General features: G+C 39.5%; 1 protein-coding gene across 1 annotated transcript in view; it reads right to left on the minus strand.

Moving 5' to 3' along the window:
- The window catches only part of IQCM (IQ motif containing M), a 274,157-nt gene that overhangs the window by 98,325 nt on the left and 151,468 nt on the right, over positions 1–24,364 (minus strand). Inside the window, exons 21-25 of the mRNA XM_085222190.1 lie at positions 23,763–23,916; positions 15,064–15,192; positions 7,100–7,199; positions 5,580–5,735; positions 4,922–4,985 (exon numbers count right to left, since the gene is read on the minus strand). The gene's annotated coding sequence lies outside the window, so the exon portion shown is untranslated. The remainder of the gene's footprint in view (positions 1–4,921; positions 4,986–5,579; positions 5,736–7,099; positions 7,200–15,063; positions 15,193–23,762; positions 23,917–24,364) is intronic.

Raw genomic sequence — 24,364 nt, forward strand, 5'->3', positions numbered from 1 at the left:
TTTATATTTAGTTCATCAAAACAATTCTTACAGTCTTGTGAAAGGCACAGTCCTAAGTTTCTTCTTTACCAAGATGCTAAGCAATAAGCAGATTTATAACTTTCCTTACACCTACTTCATTTGCATACAAAAGATTCCGTATTTTGCAGTGCATAGCATGATCAAGCCCTGCAGTAGAGCAGGTTTTCAGAATACTCATTAAACCTGATTAATAATATAATGGATTGTTGCTTTATCATCAGCCCAAACTTGTCACCTCAGACCTTTCCAATTTGTAACATGACCTCATAGTCTCTTTTAGTGTGTACAAAATAACAATGCATATTACTTAAATAGTCTTTCAGCAAGCTTTTTTTTAAATATTTTTAGATAACTATCTTGTATCCCTCTCCCTCTTTCCTTTTCCTTTCTCTCAGCTTATTCGTCTTCAGTGAGATCAGTGGCAAAACTGGCACCGATAAAGGCCCACAGTGTGTAGACAGAAATATGACTCTGTCTAGTCGAAAAATGAAAATATTCTTCCTTGAAGGAAACTTAAGAGGGAGAAAGGAGAAAAAAATCAAATAAAAATTCTGCATGGCTGGTACAGTTCATTTTCTAAGAAACTATATTGTGTCATGTATTAAACTTCAAAATTGCACTGAGGTTTTATCAAATGCATACCTGTATGTACACACTCAAAACACTGTGGAAGTAGTTGAACTGTGAGTAATGGTTATTGACCCAAGAATCCCTTTTGCTCTTGTTGATGATCTTGATTGCTGGTGTATATTCATAAGCAAGCAGACTGGCTTCTTTAGTCCTCTAACACACCAGAGGTTAACCTTCAGTGAGGCTGTTCTAAATTATCATTTTCTTTCTTGATCACAATGTTCAGTGCAAAAAGCTCATCTTTTTTTCTTTTTTTCTTTTTTTAACAGAAAAAAAATGAGCAAGTGGGAAAATGTCTTACTAATAACTGTTTCTTTACAAACTTTCTACTTTCTAGTTTGAGCGCTGCAAAATCAATAGCTGTTGTACCAAAACATGAGTCTGACATAGAATCTCTGTCTCTCATAGCTAGTTCTCACTGAAACATGAGTTCTCAACTCATTTTGAGTTTTTGAGGGAGTGTACCATCCTATAGTTTATAATTTAACCAGAACTGTAAGAATTGTGAGAGAGGGCAGTGGTAGAATCCAGAAATGTTAGATGTATCAGTTCACACACACTGATCTACACAGACTTTCTCTGCAGTATTCCTCTGTTCATATTACTATAGGTTTTGTTCTCTGAAAGGAAAAATTTATGTGTGTTATGATTCAAAATTGTCCTGTTAATATTTCCTCCACCCGACAGTGTTTTGTATTTCTTCTCTTTTTGTAAACTGAAAGGCATTTCCGTAATCAATATGTCTACTGTGGGTGAATTATCTTTCACAGAAACTTCTCCACCCTCTGCTCATAGCTGAGCAATGTCCACTCCTGATTACAACTCAATATAATATTGTGAGCCATCTATTTTTAACAAGGACAGTAGAAAAATGATCTCAAATTTCCTGAGCATTCCATATTGGCACCTTTTTAATGAAATGACATCACCATTGTTGTATTTCAGAGCTTGTTCCAAATACACCATTCCCTGCTCAGGAGATTACAGAGCACCCATGTAGAGAAGACAGCTGTGGGCAAATCAGGGGAACAGAGGCAAAAAGGAGCTATGTGGGCAGCTCTGTGTGAATGAGTCTGGTGAAATCCTGTCAAGCCTAAGCCAATGTGTTATCTCATGAAGCCCTCAAAGGTACTAAGAGGCTTTGTTCTTAACCTCTCCTTCCTCAGCAGCATACATTCCTAGCAGACCCTTCTTGTACATCATGGCAGAGTCACTTCCAGTCAGCTCACTACTGAGGTGGGAGCTGAGAGATTGTACGAGCGCAAATCAGGGAAGCTGAACTAAAGCCCTAAGTTTGCTAAAAAGTTGGCATCGATCAGACTGTGTGGGTGGACAGTATCTCTCTTCATGCACTAGGAACACGGAGTAATGATTAGACTTCTGTTTTCTTCACTCACTTCTGCTGGCTTGTTGCTACTGAACATGTGCTAAAATACTATGGTGCTTTACCCATAGTCAGTCTCCATGTCATGCCACAGATGGCAGGTAACCTGAAATCACTCAGTGGAGGAAAAACCAGTGCTGCACTAAGACAGAGACTTAAAAGGAAAGATTCTTCTTTTTCTGTCTCATTTGATGGTGGCAGAATGATCAGAAATAGCACAGAATATTAAAGATGTAGTCGATACTATAAAGATATCTGAGCATCTGTTTAGTAACAAATTCTGCAGAGGCTATCCAGAAAAGGCTTTTGTTTTAAAAAGAATCTTTAAATAGGGATGGGCTACAGAAGGAAGTTTGACTGTACTCCCTCCCTTAAACTTTGAGCTAAGCCACAGATATAAATCACCCTCCAAATTATAGGTTACAAAGCCAAGAGGTGTCTATTTTCTAATCTTCTTTTTCTTGACAGTGCACAAGGTGTTTTAATACCCTCCAGGAAGAGTTTTTAGTGTAGCAGAAACGTAGGTGATTAGATTTGGACACCCAGAAATGATTTGCAAATGATCTTCCTGGCATTTTCTAAATTTTCAGCTAATTTTTCCCAAACCAGAATTTACTGTATTCCTGAAACTGACCAGGACTGACTGTCTCTGGTATCCAGCTGTGTCCCAGATGCAGCCACACTCAGTTGGAATGTGCAGCCATGGCAGGACTTGCCTGTCTCATTTGTCCCTGTGTATATCTCTGCCAGTGTTATTCCAGGATGCCACAACAGCCAAATATTTAGCAACATGGTTAACTAGCAGTGTGTGGAGCTCTTGACCTTGCTAGCTTCATCCATTTTGGCTGTGGGAACTGCTGCTTCTCCATTATGTCTAAGACACTGCTAATAGCATGGTATGAGCCAGTGCTCCTAATTTCTCTCAGCTGGGCTTTGCTCTTTATTCCTGAATTCTGCTCACAACAACATATGCAATCGTGGCCACACTGTTGACTCAATTCTCCTGATAGCTATGGATTACTTGGCACAACACAAAGTATTCTTCACTGTGACCATTTTTTCAAGTTGCCAAAGTGCAGAACTTACTGTGGGTAAAGTGGTTCTGAGCAGAATAAGGGAGCTGGCATTGCTTTCTGTTTAGATCATATGCAACTCAATCTACCTGCTTACAGGCAGATAATACCTTTCAAAAAATATAAATAGTTGAATGAAAAGAACATTCTGGGGGGCTGCCAATCAGAAAACCAGCTATTTGAGTAAGAAGAAATTTAAGCCCACTTTCTATTGAGCGTATTCTTATGAGTGGTTGGGTCTATCTGGCATACATGAAACACAAACCCAGCTGAAGCTTGCTCCATGTTTGGAGCATTTATAGGGATCTTTTTCCCATGTGGCTGTTCTAGTGCCTGATGATGTGAGATACCACTCTGCAGTTTTTCCCACAGTAAGGGCATTTACAGCATCTGTCTCCTCTACCCATTTGTCTCTTTTCATGATGTTTGTTACTTAATTATCTGAGGGAGCTTTAGCCCTCTGTCACATTTGTCTGAAACCAGCCACTGGGCTTAAAACTTAGTAACAGACACAGAGACAGACATCCAGTCAAATCCTATGCTCCTACTAGTTTCATTCCCTTAAGAAACGAACACAACAGCAATGACAAAATCAGCAAAACAGCACAGTGAGAAAAATAGCACACTTTCTAAAGCAATCCCCACAGTCTTTGAGGAAACAGTGGGAAAGCCACGTGAAGGGCAGTACCTCCTCCCTCCCCTTTATCACAGCTGAAGGGTGTCCAGGAAGGGCAGGGGAGGGGGAACTGTGACAGCAGCCCAATGCAATTGGTCAGGCTTGGCTTCAGGCAGCATCGTGCTTTAGAAAAGGAGGACTTTTGCAGCCCACCCCTCCTGTGGCAGCTCCTCTCCAGGCTCGCATCAGATGTAGCTTTGTCTTTGAGCCCTGACTACCAACATCCACTGAGCAATACTGAAGACACCCACAGAATCATAGAATCATAGAATTGCTCGGATTAGAAAAGACCTTAAAGTTCATCAAGTCCAACCACAACCTAATCATACTACCCTAACTCTAACAGCACTCCATTAAATCACGTCCCCGAGCACCACATCCAAAAGGTTTTTAAATACATCCAGGGATGGTGACTCAACCACCTCCCTGGGGAGCCTATTCCAGTGCTTAATAACCCTTTCTCTAAAGAACTTTTTCCTGATATCCAACCTAACCCCCCCCCCCCCCCACCTTGGCACAACTTAAGGCCATTTCCCCTCATCCTGTCACCTGTCACCAGTGAGAAGAGACCGACCCCACTCTCACTGCAAGCACCTTTCAGGTATTTGAAGAGAGCAATAAGGTCTCCCCTCAGCCTCCTTTTCCCCAGACTAAACAGCCCCAGTTCCTTCAATTTCTCCTCACAGGGCATGTTCTCCAAGCCCCTCAAAGCCTTGTTGCCCTTCTTTAAACCTGCTCCAGCACCTCAATGTCCTTTCTGTATTAAGGTGCCCAAAGCTGAACACAGTACTTGAGGTGGGACCTCACCAGTGCTGAGTACAGGGGTAGGAGTACTTCCCTAGTCTTGCTCACCACATCATTCCTGATGTGGAGAGCCGGGATGCCATCAGACTTCTTGGTCACCTGGGCACACTGCTGGCTCATATTCAGCTGACTGTCTATCAGTATATCAGTGCAAGGGGAAACACTCATGTTTTCCCTCGCACCAAAGTCCATAAAGAAAAGACTTCTGCTAGACCAGATTTCCCCTCAGCAGCCTCTTTCCTCCCCCACTTCATCCACAACTCTGTGCTGTGTCAGTGCCGAGCAGGAGAAGACATGGGGATGATGGCTGTCACACTAAAGCATATTTCCTACCTTAAGTTGAGCAGGAAAGTATCCTGGAGGGTCTTGAATTTCTCCAGAGAAGATCATGTGCTGCCTAGACAAAACAAGACTAAGAGTTGTGTATCCATAAAAAAGTTATTTCCTACCTTAGTCTACTTGCTATGGTAGAGTTTTTCGACTGTGTGAATTTGCTAACTTTTTTTTCTTCTAGGTTTTAGAAAAATCCTCTCATACATATTTTACCTTTCCTTTTTTTACTTTTATCCATACAGTACAACTGTCATCTGCAGCTTTCCTGTCACAAGAAGTGAGATCCTTGGATTAGCACAAAGGAAAATAAACCAACTCCCACCAGCTACGGTATAAGTGTAAATTACTGTGTGAATAGTTGGGAACCCAACAGTTGCACCAATTAAAATATTAATGAAGAATTCTAGTTGATTTTCTATATTAAAAAGGAGGCATTTTTAAGTACATGATTGCTGTATAATATGCAATTTTAAAAGACCTCTTTGTTACTTGGTGCTCTAAATCACATACTTTTAAATATTGGATTGAGTTTTACCCCTTGATCTTTTTGAGAAGCAGAACAAAAGTTAGAAGCGCAGTAAAGAAAAGCTATGAGGCAGCCCAGCCTCCCTGAAGTGATGGATTGAGTGGGTGGTAGCCATTTGTCAGGGAAGTTCACCTGGTAAATTCACAAGTGACTTCATGTCAAAGGGAATAACTGCATTTTGTCTCCATGTTAGCCAGGCAGGTCAGCATTTCAGAGATAACTGGACTGCAGTAATATTTCATAGCTCCCATAGTTTCTTACGTGGGAGGATCATTTTGAAGTGCTCATCTGCTGGAAAAAAAGACTGACTGGATTGAAAGGGAAATGGGAAAAAAACAACAGCATAAGATTTTGTAGTCTGGTTTTGTTTCTAAGGCTTATCATATTTATGCAATGCAACCATGATAAGTAAAAGTACTCTACTGATTCTCCACATTTACTTATTTCCAGCCTGATCTGATAATAACAGGTATACAGGCTTGCCTTCTTAAGCTGCTGATCTATGTAAAATATTGATGTATTATTGATGTATGCTGAATGTGGCTACCAGCCATTCTGGGATCCTACAGGTACAGCCATGCTCTCCATTGTCATATGCTAGCATTTTTGGGGAGACAGAAACACTTACTTTCTTTCTCATTAAATCACTCTGTTATTAACTCTCAACCAAAGCATCTCACCTTTTAGTGTTAGGGAGAAAAGTACAATACTGCACATGTAGGGGTGGCTAAGACAGCCACAGCACAGTGCATTTTGGTGCTACCTAATGACCGGGAAATAATGCTTCAGTGAAGTTGGGTTAAAGTTGAAAGCAGATTACTTACTCTTACAAAATTCAGAAAAGAATACCAAAATACAATGGTACAGATTAAAAACAAGCAGAGAACAAAAATTAAAGGAAGTTGGATTTACACAAAGGATAAAGTTAAAAGATTGCTCTCTACTCTTCTTTATCCAGTTGACAAGCTACAGAAGTTTACCTAAGCCATTTGGTGAGAAGCATGTCCTCTTGCATACCTACATCTCACACTTCACCCAGGAGCACATTCTCTCTTGACAGCATGCAATGACTTTTGTTCTGGGTTCCTTTCTTGGTTTCCCAGTCTCTTCTACAGACCAAACGCTATATCTTATATCAACACTGAAGTTAGGCTTAATATAAACACATACACAGACGCAATGCATGCAAAGTATGCGGTGGTTTTGCAGGCACAGTGAATTTGAGGTGAATGAATCTTAGTCCCACCTGTAAGTGAAACCATGACAAAAACTTAATGAAAGCTCAGCTTCTGTCTATTAGGAATGCCTTCAGATAAATGGCACCTGATGTTTATAAAGGATCCACTCTTTGCACAGAGAAAGCAAAGTTTCTCCTGCTAAGAAATGCAAAAATACAGTCTTTTGGTCACAAGATGTACAAGAACTATTTGAAAAACCTGTTTTGAAGTTTGTCCATGATAATCTCCTAAAGCCAAGCTTTGGCATACAATGAAGAAGTGAGATCAAGTGAAGGGAAAAAAAAAAAAAATTAAAACAGAAATTTAAAAAATCGGTATATATGGGGGAGTAATTAAGATAGCAACAGTTACAATGGCAGAATTAACAATAAAATTGAAGCACAATCTGTGAATTATCTTTGTATCTTAAAATACCTCAATTAGAAGGCCTTGAAAATGCAGGATCTGGATTTTCAGCACTCTACTTAAAGACAATTTTGCTCACGATGATCTCATGTAAGTTGAGAATACAGCCCTGTTATTGATGAGAAACAAAGGATTAATATGGAGAAATATAACTTTCAGAATAAAAAGGTGACAATTCTTGATGATAGTTCATTGGTATTGAGTAAAGAAATGCTTTAATGAGCTACAACAAGCAATAAAGTGATACGATTTTTTTTAATTTTATTTTACTTTTTTTTGAAAAGCTATATTTAGGTTTGGGTTTCTTTCATAAATATATCATGTTCCTATAAAACAATTGAGGAAATCTATTTTATATTAACATTAAATGGAGTAATTATCTAAAGAATACTAAAGGAACAGAAGATGTCAGTTCGCCTGTCTTCTGCTTTTGTCTGTTAATCGTGTGAAAAATAAGTGCTTCTTGCACATTTTTGAAACCTCAAATTCCAACACTGCAATGGGGAAAGAAGCTATTTAACAAATGAAAACCATATTAAAAATAAACATTTTACACAATTGTTTTAAAGGTCTTTTCCTTATTTAAAAAGAAAACAAAAACAACACCACCAACAACAAAAACCACCAAGAAAGTGTGCCATTTGGTTAACGTTAGACATAAATAAATTTCCATATTTCCCCCAGCAAATACAACCTTAAGCACAACCAGAGCGGAGCTTTTGTCCGTGCTGTGGATTCAACTTCCAGTGCTGAAGACCATATTGTATGAGTAACTCTTACTAACAAATGTACTCAAGTTACAAAGTTGGTCACAAGCAATGCTGAATTAGTTCCTTTTAGGAATACGTTCTCAACTGTTAGTTCATCACACTGAAAATACCCACACTGATTTATTTTATGCTATAACATTAGGACAATTTGGGTGGTATTACTGGAATATTTATTTATTTCGGATGTTTCTCATGCACATCTACATTCCTTAGCAGTTCATATTTTTTAAACACGGGACAAATTAAATTAAACATAACAAACAGCTCAAATAAACTAGTAAGAGGCCTGCAGACCTATTCCAAAACCTTTTCCCCAGCTGTTTCCTCTGGGATACAAAGGAAAAAACAAATACACAAACAAAAACCTCAAACCAAACAAAAACCCACCAACAAACCAGACCCACAAGTAACCTCCCTAGCTGCTGCATACATGGCTTGAAAGAGGTGCTGCTGCACATACACACAAAAGCAGCCAATAAAATCTCTCCCTCGGGAAAGCATGGAGCAGCTGGAATCCCTTTTGTGTGTGTGTGTGTGCCCTGATTAGCCACAGGACTGTGCAGAAGAGTGCTAAGCTGGCAACTGAATCGCAGACCCAAGGACTACTTTACACCCACACAACTTTCTTTCAGTAACAGAAATTACTCATTTCAGTGCCCTTGTCGAGGAAATTCATATCCTTTTTATAGCAAGACCCAGCATTTAGTTGCACACCATCCTTAAAGACTCAGTGATGTGTTTCATATACCTTTGGCATGACGGTATATGTGATTGACTTGAAAGGAGAAAATGTTCCTAAAACAAAGAATAACCTTCTCCACTTCTCCCTCCTTTCTTTCCACTTCATTCTGAGCTCCCATGACACGCAAATCCCCTGCACACCTGAACTTTATTCAAATACTGCTGTTGTTAAAAGCCAACAAGTAGTGATTAATAAGGGAGTTGTGCTAACTCTAATTCTTATCAGAGTCAGTCTGTCAGAGTAATCATTTGGTGACGCTACTGAAATGTAGGCATTTGGTTAAGTGGCTATTTCACTTACGCCTTTAACTGTGAATAAAACTTACAGATATTAGATCAAACGAGATTGAGACAAAATGACAATATGATAACAATTCCAGACAGATGCACGAGCAGACTTTTGGAAAAGAGACAATTACATGAATGACAAAAAAAATTAATCTTATATGATTAGGCTAATTGAATATAGCTAGATCTAAAATCTACAAAGATTGTTCCAAAAGTAATGCCTCACTTATTTCTATGGAAACTAGAACACATAAAAGAGCATGATAACATTATTCAATAGATTACATTCTCAGCTACAAAGCACTGTTCTTCAGCATAGTCACACCACGAACTATGCATTTTTACCAGTCATGAAGAAGAGCCTGAAAGCTGCGCTTATAATCATCTGTAATAGAGGAGGCAACCCATAGTTGCTATCACCACTGCTGAAATGCACTGCCTACTGTCTCACTGGGCTCAAATCCACTGTTTGGTTTCCATAAACATTCAGCAATTGGTGCCTTTTCTTCAACATAGAAGAATTCAGTGAAAACTCTTTGCTTCATACATGCTTTCATGTCAGATGCCGTATTGTTAAAATACCTCTCTGCTCCATCGTGGCAACAAAATGTAATGGAATATTGGTAGGAAGGTTCAATCTCCACTCTCGTACTGCCAACATGTGCCTCTGACATCACAGAAGCATAGAATCATAGAATGGTCTGGGTTGAAAAGGACCACAATGACCACTTAGTTTCAACCCCCCTGCTATGTCCAGGGTTATCAACCACCAGATCAGGCTGCCCAGAGCCATATCCAGCCTGGTCTTGAATGCATCCAAGGATGGGACATCCACAACCTCCTTGGGCAACCTGTTCCAGTGCATCACCACCCTCTGTGTGAAAATCTTCCTCCTAATATCTAACCTAAACCTCCCCTGTCTCAGTTTAAGACCATTCCCCCTTGTCCTATCACTATCCACCCTCATGGACCAACATAATAGAATAGGATACATTAGTTTCAGAGCAGCCATCATATCTTTATATTAGCTACATTCTCTAATGCCTTCTTTTTCAGCCCAGGTTGTACATCTATTTTTGAGGGACTGAGGTGTGGAGAACCTACAGTAAATTCTCCCCAGCCCATTATTTCACAGAAGCTGATCTAACCAAGATTTTTGTTGTTGTTGTTGCTATAGGTTTTTTAAAAGACTTTGAGGTTACTCAAAAGTTATCACTTTCCTTTTTGAGATCATAACAGGAGTCCATTTTTCAGCCCACCAAAGTGCATGTTTGGGGGAGAGGAGAAGGGAGTGTCTTCAGCTCTCACTCTAACAGAAGGACTCAGAAAGAAACATCTTAAATGTATACTTTTTTCTGCCTTACTTCTTCATTTCCCTGACTGAGTAACCATTAGTAACCACTGAATCTCCAGGATACTGACCCCAGGTATATAAAAGGGCAAAATCTTGACTAAATGTGACTCATTTAGTGGGACTGCAGCCAGGAAAAGAATTACCAGCAGTCCTTTTTATCACACCTTCTGTATCAGAGGCACATTTTTCCTTTAATACACAAAGAAAATATTTATCTCACAGAAATTACATATTCTAATTCTGAAGATAACTATTTCAGATTGTCAAACAAGTAAAAGCAGAGCTGGACAAAGTGAGGCTCGCTAGGAAAATAGCCAACTGTAAAGCAATATGTTTGTTTTTTTTTTCATTTAGTATGTATTAAATAAACATTATTATATTAGTAAACTGAAGGGCAAACAGGGATTTTTCAGCTTGCATATTTTTCCTTTTCTTATCTTTGTTTTCATAAATGTTTATGTACACTTGTTTTCTCTCTTATCAAAGGACAATAAATGTTCCATATACAACTGAAAACATACTCCTCCTGAATATGCACTAGGGAACCATTATGAATACACTAGTTCTGTTTCAGCTCAAGAAGATTACCTGCGCATAAAATTATTCTTATATATAAATTTCTGTAGAAACAGTCCACATTATTTTAGTTAAAAATCTTAAAATCAGAAAAGAAAAAGCTATTCAACCATAAACACTGGAGATATTATATGAATCCAGAATTTTATGTACTCAAAAGCACAAGGTGGATTTTTTTTTTGGTGTTTTTTTTAGTTAGGTTATTTATAGTATTTTCCTTTATTCTTCATTGTGCTCTCTAGTCTTAGCCTTACTTCTGTCTATATATTCTGGTGGAAGTGTGTCTGCATGTGTCCAATGGAACCTGCTGGAGAAAAAATATCAGACCTCTTGTTTTTGAAAATCAAGTAATTATTGATAAAGAAAAGAAAAGAAAAAAAAAGAAGAATCAGAAAAAACATTAATGGAAATGTTGGCTGATAAAAAGAAGGATAACATATTTGTAACTACTTTGTTTATAATGAAACATCTACTGTTAATTTTACATGTGAAATAACATATACTGCGCATATATAATTCCTTCTGAACAATTAAAGGAAGCGCAAAGATTACAAATTAACTTCCATAAATCTCTTCATATAAAGCCTATATATAAAAGGATTATTATTCCACTCCAACAGATGGCAAAACTGAGTAATCAAGATTAAGATCTGAAATAAGGAAGGGACATGGGTATATTCCAACAGCAATTGAAAATCAGGGTCCTGAACACCCTTACTCAGCTGCTATCTAATGCTGTGAATCCCTAACCTAGGTTTCTGGTTTAAATGTGCTCAAAGGTTACTCAAGCATCCTCTTTGAGCATGCTACTGTTGCCACAGTTCCTTTGGTTCAAGCCCATGCAGAGACTCACACTTAAACCTTTCTGCCTCCATGTCATCTGACAAATTTTCTATGGTGGAAAAGAGCATCCATGGTGGACCTACCGCCAAAACAGTCAAAATTGCATGGCTTTTCTGTCTTTCTCTGACACACTGACCATTGATGTCTAGAGAGTTCACAGAAGGTGCTATGGATGTATCCTCCCTCCATGGTCTGAAAAAGCTAGAGCCCCAACACCGTCTCCTTGCAAAAGCACCACAATTAATCTTAGGGAAGCTCATTTTGGTGGGACGCTGCACTCTTACAAAGCCAGTCTGCTCAGTATTGAGTATCTTAAGATTCATTAAATTGAAGAAGGAGGGGAGGAGTGCAGTAGTATCCAGCTTCAGGTACTGAGATGGCAGTAGGGCATTCCCTTTGACTCCATCAAAACATTCATGCGTGGCCTACCATACTCACTGGTGGTTTGAGCACTTTCTTGGGGAAGCAATGCATGCCTGCTTGCAGATGGCTCTTTTGCTGATCTGCGTCAATCCTGGACTATAGGGCAATTACACATGAAGAGATGCTGTCTCTGATCTTATACTATCTGTAATCTTCACATAAACACAAGAGCTTCCCTTCAGCTCTTGAGTACAATCTGCCTGCTTTCAGGTTTCAGGATATGAAATTGAATGGATGGAAAGTATCTCCACAAAGTACAGAATAAACCACTTATTTCCCCCCAGAATGTTGGTATTTTAGACTTTCCCTTCATATACCTTACGAGCATGCTGTAGGCAGGAACTTACTGTTTTCCATGTTGGGGCTGACTCTTAATGTGTGTGTGTCATTCAGCTCTGTACTGGAGTACTAGTACTAGTACTAGTACTGTACTGGAGTTTCTTTACCTGATGTCTAGATAATGCTCTTTATCTGTTTATATTCTGTTTTTGTGGCTTATCCTAAGATCTTTTAATAGAATTTCTGTGAACAGTGGTTTATGTATCAATGTGCAACTTTGCAATAATAGCTATCATATTTACTCCCAGGTCAGCAGTCTTCATATTTTGGCAGAGTATTTGTTGCTGCTATGTGGAGTTCATCTGGGCTAAAGGCAGAATTGTCATCTTTGCCTGAACCGGTTACATTATGGGGACTTCTGCAATCAATTAGAAAATGGTGCAACTCACTGCCTTTTGAGATCTGTATTTCTTTTTCTGGCTACCAAACTTTTAAGTGGTGGTTGTCCAAAGTATGTAGGTTGCAGTGTTGTTCTTGGTTTGTTCCAAGCATAAGCTTTTCATCCTTCTGTACAGGTGCTGATGGATTTTGTTTGTAATATTTTTGTGTACTAAAAGAACCCTGCTGCCACAAAAAAAAACCTGTAGATTCCACTCTGTAGGATGTCCTGAGTGACTTTCTTCTGCACTAACATTCATAACCAGCAGCTTCCAGCAGCTTTGTTCAGTGTCATTCTGGGTTTTCCAGTAGTTCCTCTGAATTTTCCTCACAGCTCCCATTAGAACCCAGTCCCTTGAAATTGCAAGACTCTGCTCACTCTGAGCCAATCTCACACATATGCTTCATTTTTACATGGAATTAAGGGTTCTTCACATTTCTGTACCACCACTTCACAGTCAGCCTCCATCCTGCCTAACAAAAAGCTATTAACTGCAACAAGCTTTTTGTAACAAGCCATTATCAAAAATAAGGCTACCTTCTGAAGGTCTGACTTTTGATTGGCATTGCTTGCTTACAAACACAGAGCAAAGTGCCTGCTGAAATTCCTCCTGATGTCTTCCACATTTCCATAGAGTCTTGGCTAGGCAGAGATTTCAAGTTCTCCATTCCTCCACTCAGGCTATTTTTGTTCTTGGTACTGTGTGGTGCTCTATAACCACTTGGAGACAAGGTATTTTAACAGAGCTCTACTCCATTAAGTGTCTCTACTGCAGCTGCCTCTGTATTACAGCAAATGAGTCTTTTAAAGATATAACTCTTCACCTTTAACGGATTGCACACTATATTTTCATGGATTTGTTCATTTTCTGATGGAGAGGATTTTCAGAGCAACTTTATTTCAGGCTGTGTTTGTGTGGGACTGTTCACCATGACAATTTATTATTTTTGCTGTGTGATTTAACATACTACTGCATCTGTCCCATAGCTATTGCTTCAAAACATGTAAGTTTGTTTTTTTGGGGGGGTAAGAATATGCAAAAAAAATCAGATTTTACAAGACAGTTTGCAATACCAGCATACTTCTTTGCAAACAAGCTCCTATAAGCATTAATAGAAAATGCAATTAAGGATGTCAGAACTGTAGCTGAAACAAATCAAAGTTATTCAAATGAATGGTTACAATCTACTTGTTTTGAAACATATTTTTGCAGCACACATTAGCTTGCAGCTCTGCTTTGGGCAAACTGGAATTAAAAATATGGACGTTTTCAACTACTAAGATGAAAGAGCAATCCCAGTGGAATATGAATCACACGTACTTCAGGAACTATAAGAGCAAATGGAAGAAGGCATCTTTAACTGGTATGACTACTACAACTTCATTGAATTTCCACAGCTTATTCAGAAAGTAGTGACCAAGGCAAGAGAAAATTATCAGCTATTTGAAAAGTCAAGGCAGTAACCAAGGTAATATGAAATCAGTGACTCCACAAATCTGCCTGTAGTGATAAACATAGTTTTAATACAACTTTACAACTCCTTCCAGCAGCTGAGCCGCATTGCATGACTCATGTGACCTGTTTACTAAGAACTAAATCTTCAGGTTATGAAATGCTAAGTAATTTGATGGGACACATTCTTTTAAAAGTGATTGACTGATGAAATTATACGTGCGTATAGCCAGTACACAAGCGAACATTACACTGCATCCTATCCAACAGTGGCTCTGAAACTGAATATATTTATGAAAATCACAGAAGTTGTCTGGAGGCTTTTTAGCAGGTAAAGACTATGCTCAAACAGTAGCAAAAGATTTCCCAGACATGCGTACTGCTAGTTAGGACTCTTTAACTTCGATAAGGCAACTACAGATGTACTTGAAAAGGTTTTGTGGAAAACAATAGAAAGGGAACTCTGCATGCCCATATATTTACCAAGAAGAAAAGTTTTCTTTGCAAGCTGGCAGTTATAAATGTAGTCTGTGCCTCATAATTACTTTATAGGGTTTCTTTTTTATACATCTCCTCCTGCAATATTCCTTAATTCTGACTTTTTATAAACTAATTTATTATTACTAATTTATGTTCTTGTGTTATACACTGAGCCCAGTCCAATTTCCCCGAACAGCAAAAGTTGAAAAGAACTCTCACAATACATGTTACCCATGCTTAAAGGCACAAAATATAAGGAATAATAGGGACTAAATTAACTTGAAGGAGAAAGTAAAACTGTGTACTGAAAATAAATATTGCATTTACCTTGCTCCAGGAACAAGCTGGAGGGAAACGAATATCAGTCTCGTACACAACAGATGTAAAAATCTGGAAAACTGGATGATAGTTCAGCCCACTGCATCCTGAGCTGGAATTGGAGTTCCCAGTTCTGTCCTGAAAGTAAGCATATTTCACCGTTGACATTGATCAAACTGGAAAAACTATTGGAGAAAACACTGTTCTGGTGGTGAGATCAGAATGTAGTCTCTGTAACAAGAGCAAAATTTGAAGGTGAGGTTAAGTTTGTCTGGTCCTTTGCCAGAACATTCCTCAGGCTGGCAGTAGGATATGTACAGCCTTGATGACCAGTAAAATGTTTGGAATTATAGTTTTTTTAGTAAGATGTATGTTCAGCAGTAAGGCCCTTGATAAGCTAAATTCAGCCACCATGGGGTCTGAAAGGTATCAAAGAGCCTCCCTAACTGATACAGTGCTGTGGTGGACACGACCACCTCCTCTCAAGGGGTCAAACTTAGAATGTTTGGCACAACGCAGCTTTTTTGGATTGTCAAAAGTCTTTCAAAGTCGTATTTCCCACAAGTTTTAAACATAATTGATTTGGGATGAAACTTAGTGAATTTTTAATTCAGTTTTTGAGAACTTAAAAAATGATGAGAAAAATCAACATTCTTTATCACTATTAAATCACATGGTAACCTTTGACCAAAGCTAATGTTCTTGTTTTGATATCAAGTAGGCTGAAAATTGTTGAGATAAATTGAATATAAATCAAATTAAAATTCTGAGCCAAACACCTTCATTTTTCATGAAATGGAGATTAAAAAATGCTGGGCAAATAGTGTCTGTCTATCAGCTTAAAGATGTCACCCAGAGTAAAAAATACATCCATTTGTCCTCTTGCTAGAATCTTATAAAGAATGATGATTTTATAACCAAAGACACATTGCCCTAAACAGAAATGGGTCAGCTGCTCTGCTGCAAATTGGAGAGCTCCAACAGAGATCTCAGAATTTCCCCTGATAAATGTTAAAGACAGCTCAAAAGAGTCTTCACCAAAGAGTTGGGAGATATGCATGTTGAGGGTTGGAAAATACAGAATAATTACAAGTCATTTCCAAATACTGAGACCCAGGGTTGTCTGTGTGTTAGTCTTCAATACCACAGCAAATGGATTTAGGTTATCTTAATTCTGATACATTTAGTCCACATGGGTTTCTGAACATACTGCTGTGGTGGCTGAGCAGAATACTAGACTTCTTAAAAAAAAAAAAAAAAAAAGTAAAATGGCGTCACCTCAAGTATCTAATTTTTCAAGGGTTACTGTAAATCCATTAGGCTTGTATTGATAATCACTTGCAGGTGATGCAAATGGAAAATAAAGGCAGGCAGTTATAGAAAAGACTTGCATTAAAAGGACTGAGAATAAAAATTGCATCAGACATCTTAGATGTGTTCTGGAAAAATCATGCAGAACAATAGATTAATGACTTAAAATGAGCTTAATTAATTATTAGGCAGTAGGCTTCAGGAAGGCTCATATCTCTGAATGAAATATAAATCATAAGAAAACTAGATGCAGGGCCAGAATCATACTGAGAAAGAAAATTAGAATTCATTTATACACAGACAAGAATTGAAAAGACATTGCTCAGTACCATCATATACTTAATTGAGGAAAGCAACATAGAGTTAAAGGTGCACCAGAAATGAAGTTTAGCAATAAAAATGGCAGTAACTTAGACTGAAATATTTGCAGAATCTCCCTTGCAGACTATGGTCTCTGTTTTCACAGCTCACGTAACAACAGAGAGATGGAAACAAGCACAAATAGAAGAAACTAAAGCTGAGGCAAGAATCATGAAACAAGTTCTTCTTGGCTGATGCAAAGGCCAGACTATTGGGTCAGACAGCTTGCACTGAAACTGTCACTATGTCATCGATCCTCAGCAGTGCCAGGCTTTGCTGCTAATTGTGGCTATGAAGACATACCTTGCATGGCTGGTTAAGCTGCATACTGTCAGGAGGTGTCCTTAGACTCCGAGGGTCACCTGTCTACACCATACAACTGGTGAGTCTGTCAGTGGTTTCAAAGTAATTTTTTTTTCAGGAAAAAAGTGTCAATAAGCTAAAAGTGACTTTATTCAAAGCCTGTGAATCCAACCCAAGACTGTCTATCTTGAGAAATAGCTATGCATAACTACAACCAACTCAGGGAAACAGAATTTCTTTCCTTCTTTAAACAGTTTGACCAACACAGGAGAAATCAACTCTGAATGTACCATTAATATCCATCTTTCACCACTGACTTCCCATTCCTGAGCAAGATAACAGAGCTAAATCCTAAATTTCATAGTAAGGTAAAGCTAGGATGATGTGTATTCCCTTTCATTTCTCATGGGATTTGTCTGTGCTGAAAGGATTGGCCAGCATATGAGTGGGTATGCCTCCATGCTCTTTTCCAGGCAGAAGCAAACTCCAGCTGCCTAGATTTCTCTCTGGACAGATGTGAGACAGCTCCAAAACAGCAGCCATGTTGCTGTGGTCGGTGCGGAGCCCAGACTATTATACTGCAAAGCATATTTATTCCCAGGCTAACTGCAGCTACGTGCTTTCTTCTTTAGAGCAGGCTCACATCGTGTCACTTGCAGAACAGACAGAAAGAAATCGTGATTTCCTGTGAAAAAAACAGAATTGGCTGGCTGCACGAAAAAGAAAAAAATACATCCTTATGAAGACGGAAATCTTACTACAGAGAGTCAACAGGGAAAGAAAGTCCTATTGCTAATGTAGGTTATTCTGTTTTGTGTTTAAGTTTGCCTCCTGGCAGCATTACAGCAAGCAAGCTGGGCTTCAGGGGACTTATCCTCAGGGATGGCTGTAGGCAAGCAAGATCAGCACAGCTGCAATAGGCCCCATGCTCTGTAGGACCCTGAGCTACACACCCTTTCAAGTGAGCCCAAGCTTTGGAGGGTTCTGAATTTAGCAAACACTACAAGCCCTGCCCTGACACACATTTCCCTGTTAATTATGGTAAGCGCTCCTCACACAAGGTAAATGCACTGACAGACACCTGTTACATCTGTTCAAATGTACTCTAAAAGGCAAATCAAATTTATGTCTGTCCCCACGTCCCAGCTTAGGCAGAACAAAGTGAATAAATAATATATAGCATTCAGGGTTAGAGCACAGCTGCTAGGACTTCCCAGGTCTTGTATGCTGGCTCTTCCTACAGAGCCAGCCGATCCAGCTGATTGTAGTGCATGTACTGTGGACATGTTTTATGAATGATGTTTTGCTTGCTTCTCCATCATCAAACCTTGGCAGACTACAATTACCTGCCAGACACAAAGTCCTTCAGCTATTGTGAAAGGCTCCAGGAAATAATGTTCAGTGCAGTTCAAACAAAGGACTTACACAATGGCCTCTTCTGCCCTTTCTTTCGGAGACTATTTACCTACCTATCTACCCTACCACCCACCTACCTTTGTCTCTCCTTCCGGTGCAATCTTTCTTCACAAGAAATCTCTGACAGTAGAAATAAATGAAATGAAGAGCTTCTGAGCAACAGAAGCGTATTTGTGTGTTCACACATATTAATGTAATAATTTCAGTTTTGATGCTTGGCTTTTAGCCTTTATCTAAGAAACAAAATGCCAAAAGTGTGGCAGCTAAAGATGCAAGAACCTAGATAGATAGAGGTCAGAATAATTGTTCTTATCACAGGGGAGGGCTGAGACCATGCCTGCTTAAAAATACAAATTTAAACATAGTGCACAGTCCTTATTGCACACAACAAGAAAATACAAATCATGCAGGAAACCAAGAGAGGCACTGCTTCATAGCAGCACAAAGCATCCCATGGACTAGTGGGGCACGTAGGGTATGAGGCCAACAAGCTGTCTGTAAGCTGCACTCACTATCAGCACTGGGAATGATTTCCTATTCAAAGTACTCCACAACCAATAACAAAGAGAAATGTGTTTATGCTTGCATGTAAAATAGAACTGTTGTGGGAAGAATTGTGTTTGCCTGCATGCAAAACACAGCTAATACAGAGTGGGGGTCGTATTTTCCATTCACGAAGGAAAAGAAAATGCTTTTTCATCAAAATCAAAATGCTCTGCAAGAATATTTTCCAGTGAAATATAATCTGTGTACTTTCTCATGTCCAGAGCAGAATTTCTGCCAAAAGAAGAAGGGCCCCCCTATAGGAGCTTCTCCCACCAGAGAGGCAGAAAATGACAGCACAGCCCCTCCAGCCCAGGCTCCCTGAGACTGGGAAGATTCTCTGACTATGTACCTACTGCCTTTTTCCTGAAAAATACATGTCAGACTGAGAAAGGATGAAGAAGACAAACCTTATGTTTTGCAGGATGGAAAAACTGTTTCCAAGTCAGTTCAAGTCCAGGCTAGCGCAATTCCATCTCCCACGAGTAAGTTCATCCATTTGCGGGGGCTGATGATAGCTCTAACTCGACAGATATTTGAAAGCAACAACATTGCATCAACTTCTGTTACTTGCTCTTTCCCTCCAAATATTTAGGGTCAGGAGGAGAGATGAGACCTTCCATGACTAACCTAATCCTACCTTTGGCTTTATCTGAACATGTTGCCTCAATACAATAATTTTCCCTCCCTAAATGACTCAACAGAAGTATGCATATTTCCAATGGTGAAGAAATTTCTTGTCTCTAGCTATAAACCCGGTTACAGACACCTCTGGGGGTTTGTCCTGCATATAAAAATGAAGACCCCAAACTTCAGTTTTTCAGTAATTAACTCCAAATATCAGTTATTATTAACTTTTGGTTAAGAGGCATAAATATATATATTTTTGTATTCCTTTCATGCTGCTGCCTGATATGTAAGATCAAAATAATTGCTGTAAATATATTTGTATTGTTTTAGTTCTACAGTATGGTAGTTTTGCCAACTGGATAGCTTAAATCTCAAACTTCATATAAGATATATCAAGCTTGCCATCTGCAAAGTTACAGTAAAATATTTTTAGTATAATAATGAGGGCAGGCTGGAGATCCTGGTCTAATCCATTTAGTCTCCAGTCTAATTCAGAGAATCAAAAAATGGTCATACACATCTTTGTGATTCCCTGATCTTTGCTCATTACACAGCAGGCTGGACCCAATTTTCAACTTAAAGGAATTTCAAGACTTTTACTGTACAACTGACTGCAAAAGGACCATTCTGGCTTCTCAGGAGGGAGTGTAGTAGAACAGCAACTCAGATACAGTCTCTTTTCTGTAGATGCACACAAAGAATCCTGAAAGAGAGGGTTCAAAGGAGCTTCAAGGTTATTTTGGAGTCTTAAGGAGGGTTTAAAGCAGCTGTCTTGCATGTAATTCCTGCTCTTAATATGCATGCTGCTGTTGTCCTTTTTGTGTGTGTGGTGATTTCCAAAGGACTAACAGTGATGTGTTTCTAGACAGCCCTTGGTTTTGTAGCCTCTGTAGCCTAGAAAACTCTTGACAAAGCACGGTCTTATCTCAGCCTGCCAGGCAGCCCCTGACCCTGCGTCAGCTCAGAACTGATGTGCAGCAGCCACCATACATCCTGTGAATGCCACCAGCTGTCAAGAGCCAACTTCATTCTTCACATAGCAAGCACAGTAGAGCTGGAATGCATAACCCAGGCCATAGACAACCCCACACTAGTTCTACTGCTCACTGCAGGCAGGTGATATCCAAAAGGGTTACTCTGCTTTAAGCACATGAATTGCCATTCCTGCTGGAGCCAGGGCCTGAGGGATGCAAGGATGCTTTGAACAAGATGAAGCTCATACTCAGCTTGATGAAGAACAACTTTGTCATATCAAGTAGACAGCCAATTCCTGAGTATAAGTATAATGAGGGATAAGTGACTGTCAAACAAAGATCCAATTAATGGTTACGTTTTACTGACTACCAAAAGTAATGAACAGTAGTCACTTTCTGAAATACAATGACATTTGAAACAAAACACAACAGAGTGATTGCACTGCTTTTATCATTGTCTGTGAGATCCACTTGCCACACCAAGTATATCCCTTTCCTTGAGCTTGAAATCCCTCTTTAAATGCAGCTGAGGAGTAGCAGGGGGTCCCTCTATTTTCTTGGCAGGTGAGGGTGAGTGGTTCTTAAAAAAAAAAAAAAAAAAAAAAAAACAACAACAACAACAACAAAAAAAAACGGAAATAGCCTCAAGTTAACAGCTCTCAGTAAATCAATGTTAGAGATCAATGTTAGAGTGTGGGACAGCATTTCATGCTGAGTGCCAGCAGCCCTGGCAGGCAAGACAAGAAAGCTAGGTCCAGGTTGATGCAGGGATGGGAAGAGATCAGGTCAGGCTGGGCAGATGTTTGGCCAAGCCTCCTCCTTCCCTTCGCTTTGCTTGGGCTCTCACTGAGACATCTCTAATATACTAACCAACCATGCACAAAAACCTCTTATCTAAGGTTAATTTAGTCCTTTCAGACTAAGTTAGTTGGCTTGCACACAGCTACAGGCGAGATTTCCCCTCTGACTGTGAACATTCGCTCTGCTGAGAGGAGTTAGGCTAAATCATGGAAGTGCTGACAGCCCTCCAACATTTTTCCATAGTTACCTTAAGTGCCCCAAAAGTCATTTAACTTTACCACAGTTCACTTGGGAAGAAGGAATCACAGACCCACAGTCTGCATGTGGGTCAAGGATCAGGGAGCTCCCTGACCATCGCAGGATGGGTGCCCACAGATGGACCAAATGGCCACGCTAGAGCTGCAGGGTCACAACACAGCAAGCCTCACTGACAGCCCCAGTTTGATTCATGCAGATCTCTGTATCACTCATCTCCAGTGCCTGCTTTCTTCTCCTCTGGTCAAAGCCTGGGGAACAACAATCCAAGTAAAGCCTGCTTTGGAAAAAGCCAATGCATCACAGCAAGCTGCCTATGGAAGAGAGTAAAACAGTACAATCAGGATGTGACATGCACAGTCCCTAAACCAAAAATCCCTATGTGTGATACATGCTCTGAGATACCTTTGGTAGCAGAGGAAGTTTATCAGAGTTTCAAAGAAGCTGTTAATTTGCTAGATCTTGTTAATTTTTGATGCACATCAAACTCTGTCCCTACATAGGAATGCCTGGATTCCTTACTGGTTAAATCATTGTAACAGTGGCCACCCTTAGCTGCTTGCCCCTCACAATGTGGACTTGTACTTGCAGGTGGTGCTATTCAGCATTTTGGTTGATACTGGTTTGGAGTCGCCTTTACCTCCTAAGTTCAGTGTGCAGAGTGTGTGGCTGTTCCCACCAAGAAGATCAGTGACCCTGATCTGCTCAGGCTTCAAAATATTTCCAGTCATTCTTGGCAGCTGTGATCAGGTCTGAATAACTTCAAAGCGTGTTAACTTCCTTGCTTTACTTAAAGCAAACACTATGTAATCCCAGTTACATAGTGTGGACAGTTAGATAGTCCACACTCAGTACAGATGTGGACTGCTGGACACCATGGACAAGGCATGAGAAGTATCTGAGAGGGATAAGTAGCAACATAGGAAGAGAAATCCCATTCTTCAAAGCAGCAATTTCTGTTGTTCTTACTGTAGTATCATAGAAGTTGTACTGAACCAAGATCTTCAGTGGTTTCACTTCAAATCACAGACTATAAGCCACTTCTTGCACTTTTTTTTTTAACACTCGTGTCAAAAGTGGTTCAAAGCATTGCACACTCTTGATGCAACAAAATCCAGCTTTGCTAGCACTTCCTCAAGGTCTTAGGCCACCCTATGGATGTGATATCTACCAATGAGAAAAGTTATTCACGAATGAGTTGCAGCCAAAGCAAGGGAAGGATGCGCTAATTCCCCTACATCTTGAGGGGCATTATCTTGAAAGTCATTTTTCTGCTGTGAAAACACTACAGACCACACTTCAGGCAGGACAGTTAATCAGGCCATGGTACTGCATGGACGTCACCAGTCACCATGCTGGGAGTAGGCTAGCAATATGACTCAAAGATAACAATGAATTATTTTGACTACTATATTAAAGCAATTGGCCAGGTTCAGGTCAGTTGAAATGCCACAGAACAAGCACTCTGGCTGGTCACAAATGGCACCCCACGCTGTAGATCTTGACACTCTGCCATCAGGAACACTTGTACCAGGTGGATGCAGAAGGTCAACCCTCAGCTGTATTTTCTACTTGAAATTATCTTATACTGCTGCAGAAGGAAAACTACAGGTCAAGCTAAGCAGAGGCATTTCCTTTCCTTTTCGAGACCAGTGATGACTACACAGTCAGAACATACACATTTAAAATTCCCTGTTAAACAGTCTTTTGCTCATCCAGCCAAAAGCCTCTCAATCTGACATCATAAGGCATGGCTGCAGGGCATGTTTTCCTGTCATAATGGGAAGATTAGAGATGAAATAGGGCTATACGGAGAAAAATTTGCTGTAATGAGGATGAATTTGCTCTGTAAGCTGAGTGATTAGGAGAGATATATTTGATATTTTTTTTGACCAAATGAGCAAATGAGATACAAAAAGTAGGAGACAGGCAATCACAGTGTGAGACACACGAGCTCTAAAAGGAAGAAGGCACCTCCCCAGCTTTCCAACTCCTTGCTCACCTGGCACAGTGGTGAGCTGGGAGCACCACCAATCTAAGCTCTGTTTATGCTGCCCACAGGTTCTGCACAAATACTTGAAATAGAGCAGAAGAAAAATGAGACCGAGCACTAACCTTTCAGACACTGATCAAACCTCATATTCCACAGCCTTGCCTCTATGCCCTTTTGACTGTGCCTTAGGGAATGCCTCTCCCTGTTCACTCTTCTGTTGTCATGTGAGTAGCCCTGCTGGACTCAGAACTGGTTCATTTAAGCAAATCTTCCTTGCTAGAAAACACATTGCAATTCATTGTTATTCTTGAGAAGCTCACATAAACATTATGTCACTTCTATAATTACACACCTAAGTAATTAAGAAGCCTAATTGAGCAGATTGTTTATGTTATTCTTTAATAAATCTTTTTATTTCAGTAGTTTTCCTTTTAGTAAGATGATAATATGTGCTCTTACTCTAATACAATACTAGATGCATACTAGGAGAAGCAGATTATTGACTGCTGTTTTAATAAATATTTTTTATTGAGTTAATTTATATTAAAATGTTCTCTTTTATCAGCTAGGGGAAAAAAAGTTTCTAGAATGACTAGTCAACTGCAACAGACAATAATAGCCATCGCATTTTTAGCAGTGTCTTCAAGCAATTGCAAATGAAGATGATGTTTTACAAAAAAGTACATATTACGAAACATGAAATTGCATCATGTTTAAGGTATTC

The sequence above is a fragment of the Meleagris gallopavo genome, chromosome 4 (genome assembly GCF_905368555.1).
Source record: "Meleagris gallopavo chromosome 4, MGAL_WU_HG_1.1, whole genome shotgun sequence".
NCBI lineage: Eukaryota > Metazoa > Chordata > Aves > Galliformes > Phasianidae > Meleagris > Meleagris gallopavo.